The sequence below is a fragment of the Alnus glutinosa genome, chromosome 6 (genome assembly GCF_958979055.1).
Source record: "Alnus glutinosa chromosome 6, dhAlnGlut1.1, whole genome shotgun sequence".
Lineage (NCBI taxonomy): Eukaryota > Viridiplantae > Streptophyta > Magnoliopsida > Fagales > Betulaceae > Alnus > Alnus glutinosa.
The window spans coordinates 18,013,390-18,030,441 of NC_084891.1; the positions used below are offsets into that span (position 1 = coordinate 18,013,390).

The 17,052-nt window shown below is 35.6% G+C and overlaps 1 long non-coding RNA gene across 1 annotated transcript; it reads left to right on the top strand.

Annotated features, from left to right (window-relative positions):
* Nucleotides 1-10,175: 10,175 nt before the first annotated feature.
* On the top strand, nt 10,176-16,097 carry LOC133870189 (uncharacterized). Its single transcript, XR_009900657.1, has 3 exons — nt 10,176-10,521; nt 12,530-12,602; nt 15,739-16,097. It is a non-coding gene; the product is annotated as an uncharacterized LOC133870189 (long non-coding RNA).
* The last annotated feature ends 955 nt before the right edge of the window (nt 16,098-17,052 follow it).

The following is a 17,052-nucleotide window of genomic DNA, read 5'->3' on the forward strand; positions in this document are numbered from 1 at the left end:
TCATTCTATGCATGCTATAAATAAACAAGAAGTTACCATATTAAAGAATAAGTATAAACAAGAATCGTCTACCTAAATTACACTAAACTAGGGTGTAGTACGATTCTTCTTCCCTAGGCATGGCCTATCTAATCCTCTTGATCATATGTCAATTAAACCAGTTGTATAATCATCATTCTCATAATCACAGAAAATAAGAATGATTTGAGTTCAATAAAGGTAAAAAGCTTTCTAAGAGAAGAGAAGAATTCTACCAATATTGATTATGAATTGAAGAACAATTGCATTAAAAGATGAAGAATAATATCAAATTGTAGCAATTCTTATAATTATACAACCAACATGCATAAACTAAAATTCTCTAAATTAAAATACAATCAAACCATTGTGCTTGGATAGGGCTACATCAATACCCTACAAAGGTTTTTAGCCGCTCATGACGTTGCTGCAATGGCCTCCTGTCATTATTACTTCTCTTCAACTCTTCAAGCCTTCAAGAAGTTTTTCGCTAAATTTGCTCTAGGTAGCAATGTGTCTTTCTTCAATGTTTAGAGACCTATTTATAGAGATTAGGAGAGGCCTAGAAGCTCTTGGAATTCCATAAAAATCGTCTCTTGAGTCTTCTTGTCCAAGTAGGAGATTGAAACTTCAATCCAAGTAGGAAAATGATTCCAAATTCGTCCAGAATTGCGGTCTTTTATTTCGGGGCGATTTTGGCATAGTAAAAGTCCAAATTTGGAAAAATATATTTCTGACATATTTGTTTCATATTTTATTATCTTTCCAACGCCACCAATTTCATTGAAATCTAATATTTGACACAAAAGTTATGATCCAAACACTGAGACATATGCAGAATCCAAATTTGAATCCAATCCGATTTTGACTCTTAGTAGAGAAATTCTGATTTAATCCTTCACTTGATTTGATTAAACTTAACCACATCATATAGGTATTCTATTATGATTGGTTAAGCTTAAACATATCTTCTAGGTCTTCTCAAAGTGTGCTTTAAGCCCAAAATCAATGGAATTAATTGCATCTTTATTTAAAACCTGAAAATAATAAAACAACACAAAATCAAACAAATAACAATGCTAAGGAATTAACATATATAAGTTAAGGGGCTTGAATGTGTAACATTCGACGCTTATCAGTGTACACAACACAGGCACAGTTGTGTAGATACCCCCAATGATAGGTCTGGATAGTGTCGTGGATACTGTCCATAGGAGCCACCATGATGTCAGACCGAACAACATTCCTTTTAGCAATGACTGGTTGGTCCATAATCTTAGCTCTAAGGGCTACCCTATCTCCCTCTGTCCTCTGTCAAACTCTGTGCTGTGGACTGCCTGCAGACATGATTCTGCAAAAGAAACCAACAAGATTTGCTAATAATAATCCAAAAGAAATATTCTTGTTAGTGCACATAGAATATTCGGCATTATAACGGCAGTAAAGGGACTTTTCCAAAAATTACAAACAGGAAATATCACAATACAGTTCACAATAATACCGAACCAGATAATCCCAACGCAGCAGATGTCTCAAATATGCACAAAAGTATATTCTAACATTCCCAAAAGAAACTCAATAACATTCCCAAACTTATCACTATTCTAATAGTTTAAGAAAAAACTGAAAAGAATAAAGTTAACTAGAAAAAATACCTGGAATGTGGAGAGCAATGCACAAAAAGACAAAAGAGGGTAAAAAAAATGCAAAAACTCTCGAGAAGTCACTCACTAGAAGCCAAAAGAGGAAGAGAAATTGTGGGGTAGCTTCAAAAATGCGGCGGCCAGGATTTATAAAACCGGTGGGGTCCCCGTTCGGACGGCTTATTAACCCGTCCGGACTCTCGTTGCCACGTAAACATGCGGGCAGGTCGCGCGCGTCTGGATGTGTAACCTTACCATCCAGCCGTCGAAGGCGCGAGCGTTCGGATGTGTAACATAACCATCCGGCCGACTGAGGCACACTCGTCCGGACGCAAAGAGAGGCCGTCCGGATGAATCACACTAAAAAGGCAGAAACTGAGGGAAAAATTAGTAGAAAATATTTTTCCTAATATCAACTTCAGAACATGCATGTATAATCAACTGATAAAATAATCAGATAGCATCTCAAAACTATGCAGAGATATAAAAGAGAGTTTAGAGTTCAATTAGCACAAAGATTTTCCTATAGATAGAAAATGTAGATAGATTGCTCAACTCATACCATGCGTGTGTGTGTGAAGACTTTTCCCAAAAGGTATGACTTTCACTGATATGACAAAAAGCAACCAGATTTTCTAGACAAGAGAGAAACTCAGTGAAAGATTAGTCAAAAGTCAAACCTTATTCTGATACACTCTCCCTAAGATGCAGCACCAATTTGTTTTACTTGTACCATGATCTTCCCATAATTGTGTTTTGGAAGGAAATCCCATAGCTGGTCGAACACTAAGTGTCGTCCGGACGTGCTACTGAAACGTCCAGACGGATGCAAGCTGGAATAGTTCGAAGCTTCTCGAAACAGAGGAAGGTCCAGACGGAAAGTTTTCGTCGTCTGGACGGAAGATGCTTTGGATAGTTGGGCGTCCGGACGGTATATCATGTAGTTTGGACGGCTGGCAGAGAACTGAATTATCTGACTTTGTAAACTGTGCAGAATCATCTGGAAGCACTCTGAATAGCGGAATCCCTGTTAAAAAGCATCTTTACAAAGAAGTGATTTTGTCCAACAGAATATGGCCAATTACAAACTAACAAAGGATCATGAGAATAACTACCCTACTCATGATTTGGAATTAGTAGCAGTTGTCTATGTTTTAAAGATATGGAGGCACTACCTCTATGGTGGAGAGTGCGAAATCCACATTGATCACTAGAGTCTCAAGTATATTTTCACAAAGAGAGACTTAAACATGAGGCAACATAGATGGCTTGAAGTGAAGGACTATGACAACAAGATGTTCTATCATCCTGCTAAAGCCAATGTAGTGGTTGATGCACTAAGCAGAAAATCTCGTGATGGCGAGACCGACTCTGAAGTGCTCATGGAACAACTGGCACAACAGATTGTAATAGTGCAGAATGATAAAATGCTAACTGGTGGGCCACCAATCATGACAGCCCTTGTTGTATAGCCACAAAGTTTGGACATAATTAAACAAGCACAGGAAGATGATCTTGAGTTGTAAGATCTTATTGATAGGACCAGACATGGAGAAATATTTGGGTTCTATCTCACTGGAGAGGAAACGTTGAAGACTTGCAATGGGAGAACAGTTGTTCCCAATGATGCTGAATTAAGAAGGGAAATTCTTGCAGAAGCTCATCAAACATGGTACACTATTCATCGCAGCAACAACAAGATGTACTAGGATCTGAAAAAGAAATTTTGGTGGTGTGACATGAAGTGTAATGTAGCTGAGTATGTTACACAATGCCCTTCATGTCGACCTTTGAAAGCTTAACACCAAAGGCCAGTTGGGGAACTTCAGCCTCTCGAAGTGCCAATGTGGAAATGGGTTCAAATAGCTATGGATTTTGTCGTTGGTCTACCAAGATCACCAAGTGGACAAGATGCCATATGTGTCATTGCTGATAGACTCACGAAGAGTGCCCTCTTCCTCCCCATCAAGATTACAGATTCCATGGACAAGCTAGTAGAAATATACATGTGGGAGATTGTATGGCTACATGGAGTGCTTGTTTCCATTGTGTCGGACCGTGATTTGCGGTTTACATCGAAGTTTTGGGAGAGATTGCAGGATGCAATGGGAACAAAGCTGAATTTTAGGACGACATACCATCTGCAAACCAACGGCCAATCTGAGAGAACCATTCAGACCCTTGAGGATATGCTTAGGTTGTGCGTGCTGGACTTCAAGGGAAGCTGGATACGATACTTGCCTCTAGTTGAATTTGCTTACAATAATAGCTTCTAGGGAACTATTGGCATGGCACAGTATGAAGCTTTGTATGGGCGGAAGTGTAGATCACCATTGTATTGGGATGAATTTGGCAAAAGACAGCTTTTAGGCCTAGAAATGGTGAAAGACACGAAAGAGAAGGTTGCTCTCATCCGATAGAAAAGTTATTCTAATAAGCGTCACAGCAAGCTTGAGTTTGAAGTTGGTGACCTTGTGTACCTTAAGGTGTCGCCAATGTAGGGTGTATGGTGTTTTGGCAATAAGGGCGAGCTCAGTCCAAGGAATGTTGGACAATTTCAAGTGATAAAACGAGTGAGTCTTGTAGCACACATGATGAATTGCCTCCTAGTTTGGCGGGCATTCATGATGTCTTCCACGTCTCTTAGTTGTGGAAGTACGTTCATGATCCATGATCCATCACATGTGATAAGTTACGAGCCTCTTGATATTCAACCAAATTTGACATATGAAGAGCTGCTAGTGCAAGTTTTGGATCGCAAAGAACATCAACTTAGACCAAAACCATACCGTTGGTGAAGATTCTAAGGAAGAATCACAGTGTAGAAGAATCCTGATGGGAGCTTGAGCAAGAGATGCAGAAGTGATTTTCTCATTTGTTCGAGTAAACCCAAGTATGATCGCTTGTTCATGCCATTTCCATGTTTTTGTTTAAGTAAAATGCATGTTATGCGCTTGTAAAATAACTTAGAGTTTAAATTTCGAAGACGCAATTCTTATAAGGAGGGTGGGATGTAATGTCTAAGAAATTATTTAATGGGATTATTAGGATTAATTAAAAGTAAATCTTTTTACCGTAGTAAAATAAAAGAATGTGTTTTATTTTTACCCTATGGACTTGTAAATGGTAGCCCTAGAAAAGAAAATAAGAATGACATTTTTAGGCCCAAGTCATGAGCTACCGCTAAAGCCCACTTAATACCCATGATCTCACTTAAGTTTGGTAGGCATTTTCGGAATTCCACCTAACCTCCTTATCGTCTCCCCTTGGTTCACGACAACACACTCCTCCCCCCCGATTCAGATTTTCCTTTGGCTTGCTCACTCACACACAACACTCTCGGCTCTTCCTTATCAAGGAAGATTGCACAAATCAAGGCCAATATATCTAGCCTACAATCATGATGCATTATGTTGTCATTTGTAACAACTGTAAATTCAAATATAGTAATGGCTGTAAATTCAAATCTAGCCTTCAATCCTGCTTGTGTTGTCATTGTAACTGTTAGGTTTATGTTGTCATTGTAACAGTTATATGTTTCCTAAAATAGTCATGTAGTGCCATGTATATAACTCTGTTTTTACATCAATGAAAGTGTGGGAAAATCCTCTGTTGAGACCGTACAGTCTCATTCCATTATATTCCTCTCCTCCACTCCCATTTCTCTCAATTTTCTCTGCCTTTCTTGCACTCTTCTCATGGCTTGAGCTTAGCATGGCATGAATGAAGAGCTTCAACCATTTAGGGCTTTCTACAAGTTAGAACCGTAAGTCCCCCTCTCTCCTTCTTTCAATTTTTCTCTCTTCCTCTTGGACAAAAGCTTGGTTATGAGTATGGGTTTGGACAACTATTGAAAGGGGAAGCTTTGAGGTTGCATTTGAGAAGATGAAACAAGCTTTTTAGGGCTGAAATTTTCGAAATTTCTAGCCCTTTCTCTTATACTCTTTCCTGTGTAAAATTGTAGGTTTGGCTTGGTCTTTGCTTCAAACCAACTTCTCCATCACATTTGAGTTTTTGGTAACGTTTATCAATGTTAAAATTTCCAATCTGCCGATATTTCTCAAACTAGGTCAAATTTTGGGTATGTGACGAAATCCTTGGAATTGGCATGGGGTTTTCGTGTGTGATGAATTCCTACATGATATTTAAGCTTTGGGTTGTTTTATTGTTGGGTTAAAACTTCAATTTTGTTATTGTTGAAGTGTAGGCAAAAACAAACCTTAAAAATTGTGTTTAGACACTAGTTTATTAATGGGTGGGTTAACTGCATTTAGAGCGTTAATTAATCATTGGTTATCTATGAGCTTCATGGATAATGGGTATTTATGGGTTAGGTCCTAATGTCAATGAGTAGTATAAGTTAGAGATTTTTAGTTGTAAACCTATGAGTGTTTCTATGTGTTGGTTTAATTAATTAATGGGTATTTTATCAAAAAAAAATTAATTAATTAATTAATGGGTAGTAAAGGTAGACTCTAGAAATTACATTGGTTGCCATAGTGTTAGGTTCTTGAGACAAACCAAGAACCTATGTGATGTTTAGAATTAAGAGTGTTTCGATTTAGTTTTAATGTGTTATTATATTATGAAATGCAGTGATACATTGTAAGGCTTTTGTTGGGGATCCACCATTAAGCCATATACCGAGCAGCTAAAGCGAGTATTTTGCTCACTGAGAACTTTATGGTGTTTTATGCAAGGAAAATAATGAGATTTAATAACTTCGAGCCAATGTTATTTTAGAAGGTTATATGTATGTGGATGTTTTCAATATTTTAATTTATTGAGAAATGCTTTGAGTATGATTTATAAGTTTTGATGACATGATTATGAAATGATGATTGGAAATGGTTTATGAGTTTCAAGTATGTTTATGAAATAAAAAATGGGATTTGATTTGATAATGTTTCAAAGAATGTTTCAAAGATTGAGAATGTTAATGTGATTCCATTTTGTTTTAAAAAAAAAGGGTCGTCACAAATTAAACGACTTTGCCCATCTTTTATGAAATCTAACTTCTATAAAACTTTGCAGACACATAGAGTACTTATAGATGAGTATTTTGGGCTTTGAATTGACTTATTTCGAGTTCATTTGACTCAACCTCCCTCTATCCAAAATTTTATATCCATTAAAATTTTCCACTAAAATTGGAGACTTAAACGTTCGCTGATTGACTCAAAATGAAAAATTTTAAGGTAAGAAGCATACCAAAACACTTTTGGATGAAAGCTATCAAAATTTATAATAATTTGTTTCTATTTTTCCTCCTATGGCAATGGGTTACAAGAACTCTTTTAGGAAGGCTTTTGTCTTGAAAGTGAAAGAATGTGGTGAAATTGATTGTGCTTATGTTCCTATTTATAAATATTTGAATGACCAAGATTTCTTCTAGCAACTTTTGATCGATGGATGAGGGCCATGTGTGTAAAAATATCAAGCTTTCGTAATAATGAAAAATCTAGGTGTGCTTAGTGCTTAGTAAAGCTTTTTCAGGTATGTGCGTGTGTGTTTTTTAATAGCAATAAGAAGTGATTGATATGATATAAACTATAAAGAAATTTTGAATTTTTTGTAAGGAACAATAAAAAAAAGCTCTGTTTTGTAGTAGTTTTTTGTTTGAATTCTAATAGAAACTAATTGATGTGATGCAAAAAGTGAAAAAAGTTGAAATATTTTGAAGTTGACTTTTTTAGAGAAAAGTGAGGGTGTAACACCCCTTACCCATTAAGGCTATGTTCGTCCATTTGTTTATTCAAGGATGCAAATAATCATAAGGTTTGCTAGAGTAATTAACTAGCATGATGAATTATTTGCATAAAAAAAAATAGTATTAACTCGAAACCCCAATAAATATTACAAATAGTACAACACACATGCTAAGGATGAAATACAAGAAGACAAAACAATGGATGATAAAAGTTACATACCTAGTACGGTTATTGTGATGGAATTAGAAACTAGGAGTTGTTGCCCAAATTTTACAACACAAGGGAGAGGGTGCAGAAGAAAGAGAGAAAGAGAGAGAGCTTTGTGGCCACATGGGTAGGGAGAGAAAAGTGGGGCTAGGTTTTGATCATATTCCTATTTATTTGGGTAGTTGAAAAGACAAAGGGAGAGTGTGTGTGTGTGGTACGACTGTGTCATGAAGGAAGCTAGGGTTTTATTTTATTCTCACCTTTTACTTCTAGGGTTTGGAGATAAAGAGGTGGATTTTGAGAAAAATGAAATAATAATGACTAACCAAATTTATTTATTTTTTATTTAAAACAAATATTGTCTCCATAGGGATTTGGGGAAAGTATTTTAAAAACAAAATTCTCTAAATGCAGCTGCCAGAATTTTCTAGTCATTTAATTCTTTTAAAAAAATTAAAATAAATAATTCTCCATGAATATTAAAATTACGTAAACCTTCCTAAATGAATATTGGAATCGTTACAAGCAATAGGTGGAGGGGGGGGGGGGGGGGGGGGGGGGGGGGGGTTTGGCAAACATATCTAAGGCGTGTTTTTAACTGTTTTGAGGTGAATTTTTTCTTCGAATAGTAATAAGAAGTGATTGGTGTGATATCAAGTAGAAAGAAGTTTTGAATTTTTTGTAAAGAAAAGTGAAAAAGTTATGTTTTGTGATGTTTTGTTTTTTGTTTGAATAGTAATAAAAAGTGATTGATGTGATATATAAAGTGAAAAAGTTGGAAGGTTTGTTAAATACACCCGTTTTATCTCTTTACCAAATATCGCTTATTTTTATTCTTTTCTTAGAATTTTATTTTTGATCCAAGGTAAATTTGGCTTTGGTATATATTAATATTAAGTTACCATACAAGACAATAGTGGACACTTGTCACCCCAAGAGAATATACAAAATAGGTGATGATGTTGCACGCATACAGGCTGCCATGGGCAAAACTAGTACATCCATGGCAATAACTTCAAGAGTGATTTTTGACCATCGTAATGGAATTTGATTTCTATGAAACTTTTCAGTCAAATAGAAGACTCCTATATGAGCAATTTGGGCTTGAACTTGACTTATTTTGTGTAATATCCCGTATTTTAAGATATTAAATAAAATATCTTAAAATATGACTTAAGACCTAATAATAATGTAAAAGAATAAATATGAATATTTTTGAAAATAAATATTCATTTATTAAGAAGTATTTATAGCTTCAGTTTAATAAAAGTTCAAACGAACCTTAAACTTTGGAATACCGGAAACAGGGTCAAACGAATTCCGTTTTGATCGATTCAAAAGCCAGAATGCTTGTCTCGAAGTCTCTAATTACCCTTCGAATTTCATAATTTTTGGACTCTATTTAGGGCGCGAAAACACCTGTGAAGTACACTACCCCTGTTTTGGACGAAAATTGAACATTAATAATTTGTGGGCCCATTTTATTCCTACTTATCTACCCACATGTTTAAAAGTCACCCAGCCCACACGTTACTAGAACCCAGTCCATTTCTTACACATTGAAACAACTAAACATAATTTGGTTAATAAATTAACGTTAGATTAGTTAGAAATGAACTTCTTGTTTCTTAAGGATTGAAGATATTGGACTATTATGATTATTTAAGATTGTTGATGAGTCACCACCATATGCAGCCCAAACCGTGTGTAACTCGGCCCACATTGAAGAAATCTGTAGCCCATACCCGAAACGTTAAGAGACTAGAGGAGAAACCAAATAATTCTTCAAAAAGAAGCTTAACGGATGGTTAATGTCTAGTTACTTAGAGATAACTGATATTTTGAGAAGGATGCGTAGGAAGACTTCTGCAGCACGTAGCACACCTTCCCATACCCCAACCGTTTGATGTGATCAAATTTAGCTAATCTGTGCCATCCATTCCATTATAAATACAAGGTAGCCTCTACGTTCATTCACGCTCATCCCCTCTCTTCTCCTTCCTCTCTTCGTTTTTTGCAAGTTACTCCTTCTTTGATTTCCTCTCGGTTCAGTAGCTAGAATAGCAAGAAGAGAGCTATTAAACTCTATCTTCTTCTCTAGGAAAACAGAAAACCCAGCCCTCTTTCATCTTTGTTTCGGGTCAGCAAGAAAAGAAGAAAACGCAGCAACAATTTTCTTTCTCTCTTGGTAAGTTTTCTTTCATCTCTTTTTTTCTCTGTATTGTGTACATGTGCATCAGTGAAGAAAAGAAGGTAACGAAATAGGAAGCAGAAGGAAGCTCTTGAAAAGAAACAAAGAAAAAGGGGAAAGAAAACAAAAGAAGAGAAAAGAAAAAGAAGTCTAGACTTTCTTGTAAAGACCGAGAATTTAAATAGGAAATTTAGCCATTGATAAATCGTATTTATTAAATTATGTGGGACTAATACTAAGTCTTAAGCGATTATATTTATGCAATTGAGTAAAATAAGATTGAGTAATAATTATTAGAGAAATGAATAAAATAAGTTGGTGGCAAAGTTGCAATTTAGAAGGGATAAAGGCTAGAATTAAAAAGACCAAAGCTTGGTCTTATCCACAACCATTTGTGTGGCTGTGGATTGCTTTGGGGAAATACACTTCTCCCCTCAAACCTCCCGCACACTTTATTTCTTCTTTTTTCTTATTTTTCTCTTTTTCTTTCCTCTTTCTTTCTTTCTTCTTCTTTCTTTTGTTTTCCTTCTTCTTCCTATTTCTCGGTTTCGCCCAACCAAAGAGATGAAAAGAGAGAGTGAGAGGTTGAGATGAGAGGAGAGACCCGAGTAGGACCTGATACTTCTAGAGGTCCGGTCGGCAGCGGGTCAATGGTGGTTGACGCCGGCGAAGTTGAAAGTTTGAATTCCGGTGGTTTGGAGATGCGAAATTCGGCGAAACTTCCGGTGGTTCTCGGGCTCTGTTTTATTAGGTAATTTCCAAACAAATTCTTGGATTATCCTAAGCGTTTTGGATTTAATATTTGGGTAATTTTCTGTTGGCCGAATGGGTCTTTCTTTGGGGTGGATTTATAGATAGAAACCTTAGGGTTTTTATAGGTTATTGTTTGTGTTTATAATTTTAGGGTTATACTAAACGAAAATAGAAATTGATTTGTTTAGGGTTTTGATTGATGAGTTTTTGGTTAGGTTTCCATGGGGAAACCGAATGGGTCTCCTTGTGTGGATAATTTTGGAGGATTTCTCTAGGCATGACCGAATGGGTGTTTCTCCTAGAATTTTTGTAGCTACCAATTAAGGGTGAATTTTATGGGTATGTGTTGGATGTGTTTATGGTCGATTCATGTTAAGTGTTGATTTTCTTTAGGATATAAAATTGATGTTGGCTTAGATGATTGTGGCTTATGATTATTGAAATTTTAGTGGTGTGATGTGAAGGAAAATCTTGCCATATTTGATGTGGTGTTTTTAGACTTGGCTTGGTAATTTATGGTTTGAGATTTGGAGAAGGTATGGGCTAGCTTTGATGGGTATTTTGAGGGGATTCAAATCTGGTTTTTAGATTGGTAAATTGTGGTTTATTGATGAAGGTTGTAATTGATTTTAAGTTGTTTGTTTAAGAAATTAACTCTCTGTTGGATTTATTGATATCCATTGGTTGAGACTTTATTATGATATTGGAGAATGTAATTGTTAATGGTTGATGATAGTTGTTGTGGAATATTGGTAGAAGGTAATTCCAATTAAGGGAGATTGATCTTTTATGTAAAGGAGGGATTTCGATTGTGTTTGATAAATAACCATGAATGTTGAAGGTATGATTATAGGTGATTATTGGCCCTATTGGTTGGTAATATTAATAACTAATAATTGGTTAAAGTGTTGTAGAATGATGATTTCTACTTATGTAGTTGGGAGACCTTGTAGGAGTTGATTGAATTATGGTTTATGGTGATTTTAAAGAAGGTGCCAAATGGAGTGAATTTTGTAAGAACTGTTGGGGTCTTCTTTGATGTTCGATTTCTAGTGAATGAAATTAAGTTGAGGTTGTTTGTAACAGATTGTTAAAATGAAATTTTGAATCTATCAATAGCAAATATGTTATAATAGAAAGTGAAGGCGTAAACCAAATAGTAAAGTAATCAAATGGATTATGTTTAAGTATTGTATGTGTATATGTATATACATATACATGTATATGGCTTAAATATATATTGCTAACTTAGTAAATGAATGACAAACTATAAAAGGATTAACAATGATAAATAATTGAATTCCTTGCTATAGTTTATTTAGGTGTTTTGGTTATGTAATGAGATTTTAGATAATGCCCTTTATAGAGTTGGATTGTTTTGATTAGTCTCATGTTATAGTCCTAATAAGATCCTTGGGTAGTGATACTAGTTATAAGTGGGATAAATAGATCATAATCTTGGTACTTGGTGAAAAATGAGGAATGTAAATGAAAGCGTATAGGAAATGGATGGAATACATAAAGATTATAAAATGTTAAATAAGGTTAAGTCCTAAACCTAAACTACTTGGATGGTTAGTAAATGATAGAGATTAAGTATTAAATATAATGGTTAAAATGTGAATGTCGTAGATTGGTAAATTGTCAATTAAATAACCCTGAAGACAAGAAAAATAAAATAGTGGTATTATGGGAATACCTATGTAGACTCTAAAGTCAAATAGTATTGGAACCTTATGATAGTGTGACTCAATAATAGTAAGTAAACAACTATAAGACTTATAGTTAATAACAATAATAGACAAACTAATGAATATAGTAAACACATCTTTGTATTAATAAACAAAGATATCATTAGAACCTAAACCTAAACGTTAACGTAATAATAGTTTAGGATACTTAAATAGACTTAGAAGCGGGTAATGCGATGTGTGAGCACGCGGGTAGTCTATGTGTCATAGAGTATAGAGTTCAATAGCATAGTCTAATGATACCAATGTTTACAGGATAGTGTTTGGATTGAAGACTTCAATTGGTTTTCCAATGTAGAGTTCGAGTCAAGAGTCCAATGCAGCTAAGGTGAGTAGTTTACTCACTTAGAAAATATATATTTTTATATGTAATAGATTGATAAAAATATATATATTGTTTATGAATCCGAACCGACCATATGATGAATTATATATTTTGAGATAATTTGATTAGTTTCAATTATGTTCAAATTATATCAATGATGTTTAAGAAATGATGCATGAATGAAGAGTGTTGAATTGATTTAAAGTTTTTGAGTGGGTGCTGCGGTTGAGATTTAAATTATGCAAAATTGTTTGAGAACATGTCATGTTGAAACTGTTTAGGTTTTATGAAGAAATTATGTTTTGAATGATTTTAAAGTGTTTGATAAAATGTTGGATTTGTTTAGTTTTACGAGAACATGATTTAGCAACTACATGATTTTATAGCATCATACAGTAGTGAAATATATACTGGTCAAGCACAGAGCATAGAGCATGTAGAATAGAGCATACATCAACAGCAGTACAACAGTAAAGCAACAGTATACACAGTTAAATAGCAGTTATCAGCATCATGGGGGACCCAAGCCCCAGTAGACCCAGTTTCATGCATATCACGTATAACATTGTTTTATGAGTGATGTTTTCATGTTATGAGTAGCTTTTACTTGACGTGTTGGTATGTATAAGTGTCTTAAATGAAAAATGCTTATGTATATTCTATCGAATAGTTGCATGTGTTAAGATGTCATACATTGAACTTGAATGTACATGGATACATGACTGTCTAGGTGCGAGTAATGACATGTCTATGAGTAAGAAGGTTGACTGTTATTGTTCTTCAGGAAAGACGTGTTAGCATAATTGAGTTTAACTCTAGTGCTCTCATGATCTACTAACGTTGAAGGCACAAAGCTGAAATACGATTAGAGACGGTGTTGCGAGTGTTTTGTTGAAGGATGTTATCCTAGTATGGAAGAGTAAGATGCCATGTTTTATTGCTTAAGACTTATGTGTAGACGTGATATTTGTGATGGAGTGATCATGTGCACATATGTCTGAACCACCGTTGAAAAGTATTATTATAGAGGGGTCTATATTTAGAAACTTCCAAGCGGTAGATTGGAACTTCTACATATGTTCACAGCTATATAGTATGTTTTAAATGTTTTATGGATAGTCAGTGTTTGCTGTATTAGCTATTGGTAAATTGTGGCTGATATAGTGCTCGCGTGACTAAAAATAAGGGAAAAAGACACTTTGCCCCCCTGATTTATCCACGTTCTGGCAATATTCCCCCCAATGTACCAAAATTTAGATGAGACCCCCCCGAACTTGCGAACGCGTGGCAAAAAATACAATCCATCCATTCGCCTGTCTATTTGGACAGAAATTTGGTCACGTGCAAATAACATGGCCTTTTAAGCAAAAATTATTCCAAAATTGCCCATCTGAAAAACGAAGCGTTTCAGTCATCATTCACGTGAAAGTCATCATCAAGCTTTCTACGCCCTTGACCAGGTTCTTCCTGCACAGGAACTTCTCCATGTACATGTTCCTCGGCAGGTTCTTCCTGCACAGTGGGTGAGGGTTTATTCAATTAGTACACGTTTATTAGAAGGGCATGAATGTCTTTGTATTGATGCTTGTATGTCTCTCGTGGAGTTGGGATAGAAGCTCTGCTTCTTGTAACTACTAGGAGGATATTTTTAGTCATAAAAATAAAAGCTTGCAGCAAGGAAACCAATCCCAAATATTTGGATCAACTAACCAAAGTTTTAACTTGAGGGAACCACAGCACCAAAACATGAAGAAATTGTGAAGGAGGTGGTCTCTGTTTCTGTCGAGTAAAACAGGGGTAAACAGAGGATTAAGAGATACGTGGGTAGTTGCTTAGATGTAATTGGCATGGATAGATGGGAAGTTACTTGAGGTTGTGGGCATGGGTACGTGTTTGGAATTATGGGAAGGTGAATAGAAGTCAATAACTACTAGGTCTTCTCTACCTCTTCTTCGTAGCCTTGTTGATTCAATTATCAAATGTAGCCTATAATGTGGTTAGTTTTGGTGGCAAGCCGGACAGAAAAGCTAACGCAACACAAGCATTCCTCAAGGCATGGGCATCGATGTGTAGCTCAGCCACAGCATCCACCATTTACGTCCCCAAGGGGAGATTCTTGCTAAAGGCGACGATTTTCAGAGGCCCATGTAAGAGCAGAATCACAGTTCACTGATGCCACATGTTGCAACCTCCAACATTGCCACGTGCTCACTGATGCCAGCTAACCACTCAGCTTCTTGAATCTTCCTTGCATGTTCCTCATACCAAACTGTGTGAATGACGGGCGTGACCCGTGCATACCTGGGCGACGTACATGAACCTGTACAAATGGCCAGAGTCGGACGCGGAGTTCGTGAGGTCATTCAGCTCAAGCGTGCGGCGGGGAGCGCAAGGGCAGCCGAGGGTGGTGGACATCATCTCATGCAGGCAGATGTATTTGAGAAGCTACAAGTTTTAGAGGAAAGAGAGTGTGCCGGAGAAGACCCAAAAATATTTTGGGAGGGTCAAAGAGATAATGGCCGCTTCTGGAACTGGAAGGAAGAGAAATCATCCTCGTGGGCTTCGAAGGAAGTGTTTGGGTTTGAAGAAAGTAAAGGAATTGTCGTGCGCCCCCTTGCTTAGGATCTTCCATCGGTTTTTGTCTTGCGTTGGTGGTGACGACATTCAGAATGGCGATTTTGACCAGTGTTAGTATTTTCGGTGTTTACCAGCGAGTTTTGGCCACTTTTGTTCTTTTTCAATTGCCGGTTCTGTTCTTTTTCAGCTACATGTTGTATAATATTGGATGTGTTTTTCATAGGGGCAATTTGGGAATATTTTTCAATTAAAAGGTCACATGCAACGCACATGACCAACTTTCCATCCAAACAGACAGGTGAATGGACAGAATGTATTTTTTGCCACGCGTTGGCAAGTTTGGGGGGGTCGGATCTAAATTTTGGTACATTGGGGGGAATATTGCCAGACCATGGATAAATCAGGGGGGCAAAGTGTCTTTTCCCCTAAAAATAAAATAAAGGTTGTTTCTTTGTGAAATCTCAGTTAGTTTAATATCACTGAGGTCTTAGTATGTTTTATACTGAGGCGGTGGACTCATTCTTTCACCTATGCGGATGTGGATACCACTACAACCGTGTAGATGATGTTCCTTTGGCTGCAGGGACTTCGGTATAGTTGATGGGTTGGTAGCAGTGTACTTGGGATATTATGACTGAAGCTTGCTGCGACGGTTGTAATTGTCGGACCATAGGTTGTCCACTATTTTATAGGTTTGGTATGGCTTGTGACGCTTGTGTCACTTATTCTTTGTTATTCAATTATTGTTATGAAATTATTGTGTTAATAAGACTCAAACAAATAGATGTTAAATGACTCTTTATTGTAATTAATTTGTGATAGATGTATAAGTTGTAATTTCTGCTATTTAGGTTTATATTTTCCGCTGCATAGTTAAATAGATGTTACTCTGATTATCAGGTGCATGTTATGGGGCATGTGTCATATGTTGGCTGAGCGACACGTAGTCGTGCCACTGCGAAGACTCATTTTGCATTTGTATAAAAAAAAAAACAGGTCGTCACATTTCTTGTCTCTTGATCAACATTTATAGTAAAAGAAAAAGGCAAATACACATGTCTCTTTACTCCCCCTCTCTGTATGTGTGTGTGGTGCAACAAACAAAAGAGACAAGATAAGAAAAGAAAAGATAATGACAAAAAGAAATTATGGATCCTAAAATATAAACAAAAAAGAAAAAGAACTATAAAAATTAATGAAATAAATAGACTCTCTAATATCTCAAAATACCATTTTGAGATATTTGGTAAGTTTCTAATTAAAGGCTTTGATTTATTTTATGTAATTTCTAAGTTATTAACTTTGTTTTAATATTTTGTGATTTTACAGTTTTTATTTTTTTAAGTATCTAACGTTTTAAGTTGTGTTTTAAAACAGGCTTCTCAAGTGGCGCAAAAGATTTATAAAACACACCGTTATAATGCCTGAGTAAAAAGTCAATATTTTACAAAAGCGCCGTTACATCGCCCAATTATTTTAAAGTATTTAGGCGTTATTAATACTAATGCCGTTATTCTGCCCGAATTTTATAAGAATAAAATAAGGTTACTATTCTATTCACCTGTTTTGAAACATAAAGCTCAGTATTTATATTTGGTAAGTTATTATGTTTATTTGATATAAAAATAAATATATATGATTTTTAATATTAAAGCTTTTATAATGCAATTTTAAATAAAAGGGTTATTTTGGTTATTATTTATAAATGTTGTTATAATGCCCACATGAAATATGTGGCATTATAATTAATCTATTTTATATGCCGTTATAATGTCCAAACGACATTATGTTATTTAGAAATCAAAACCGATAAAAAGAATATTATGTTATTATGAGAATCGTTTTAATAATAAAAGATGTTTAAAGGCCTTAATAA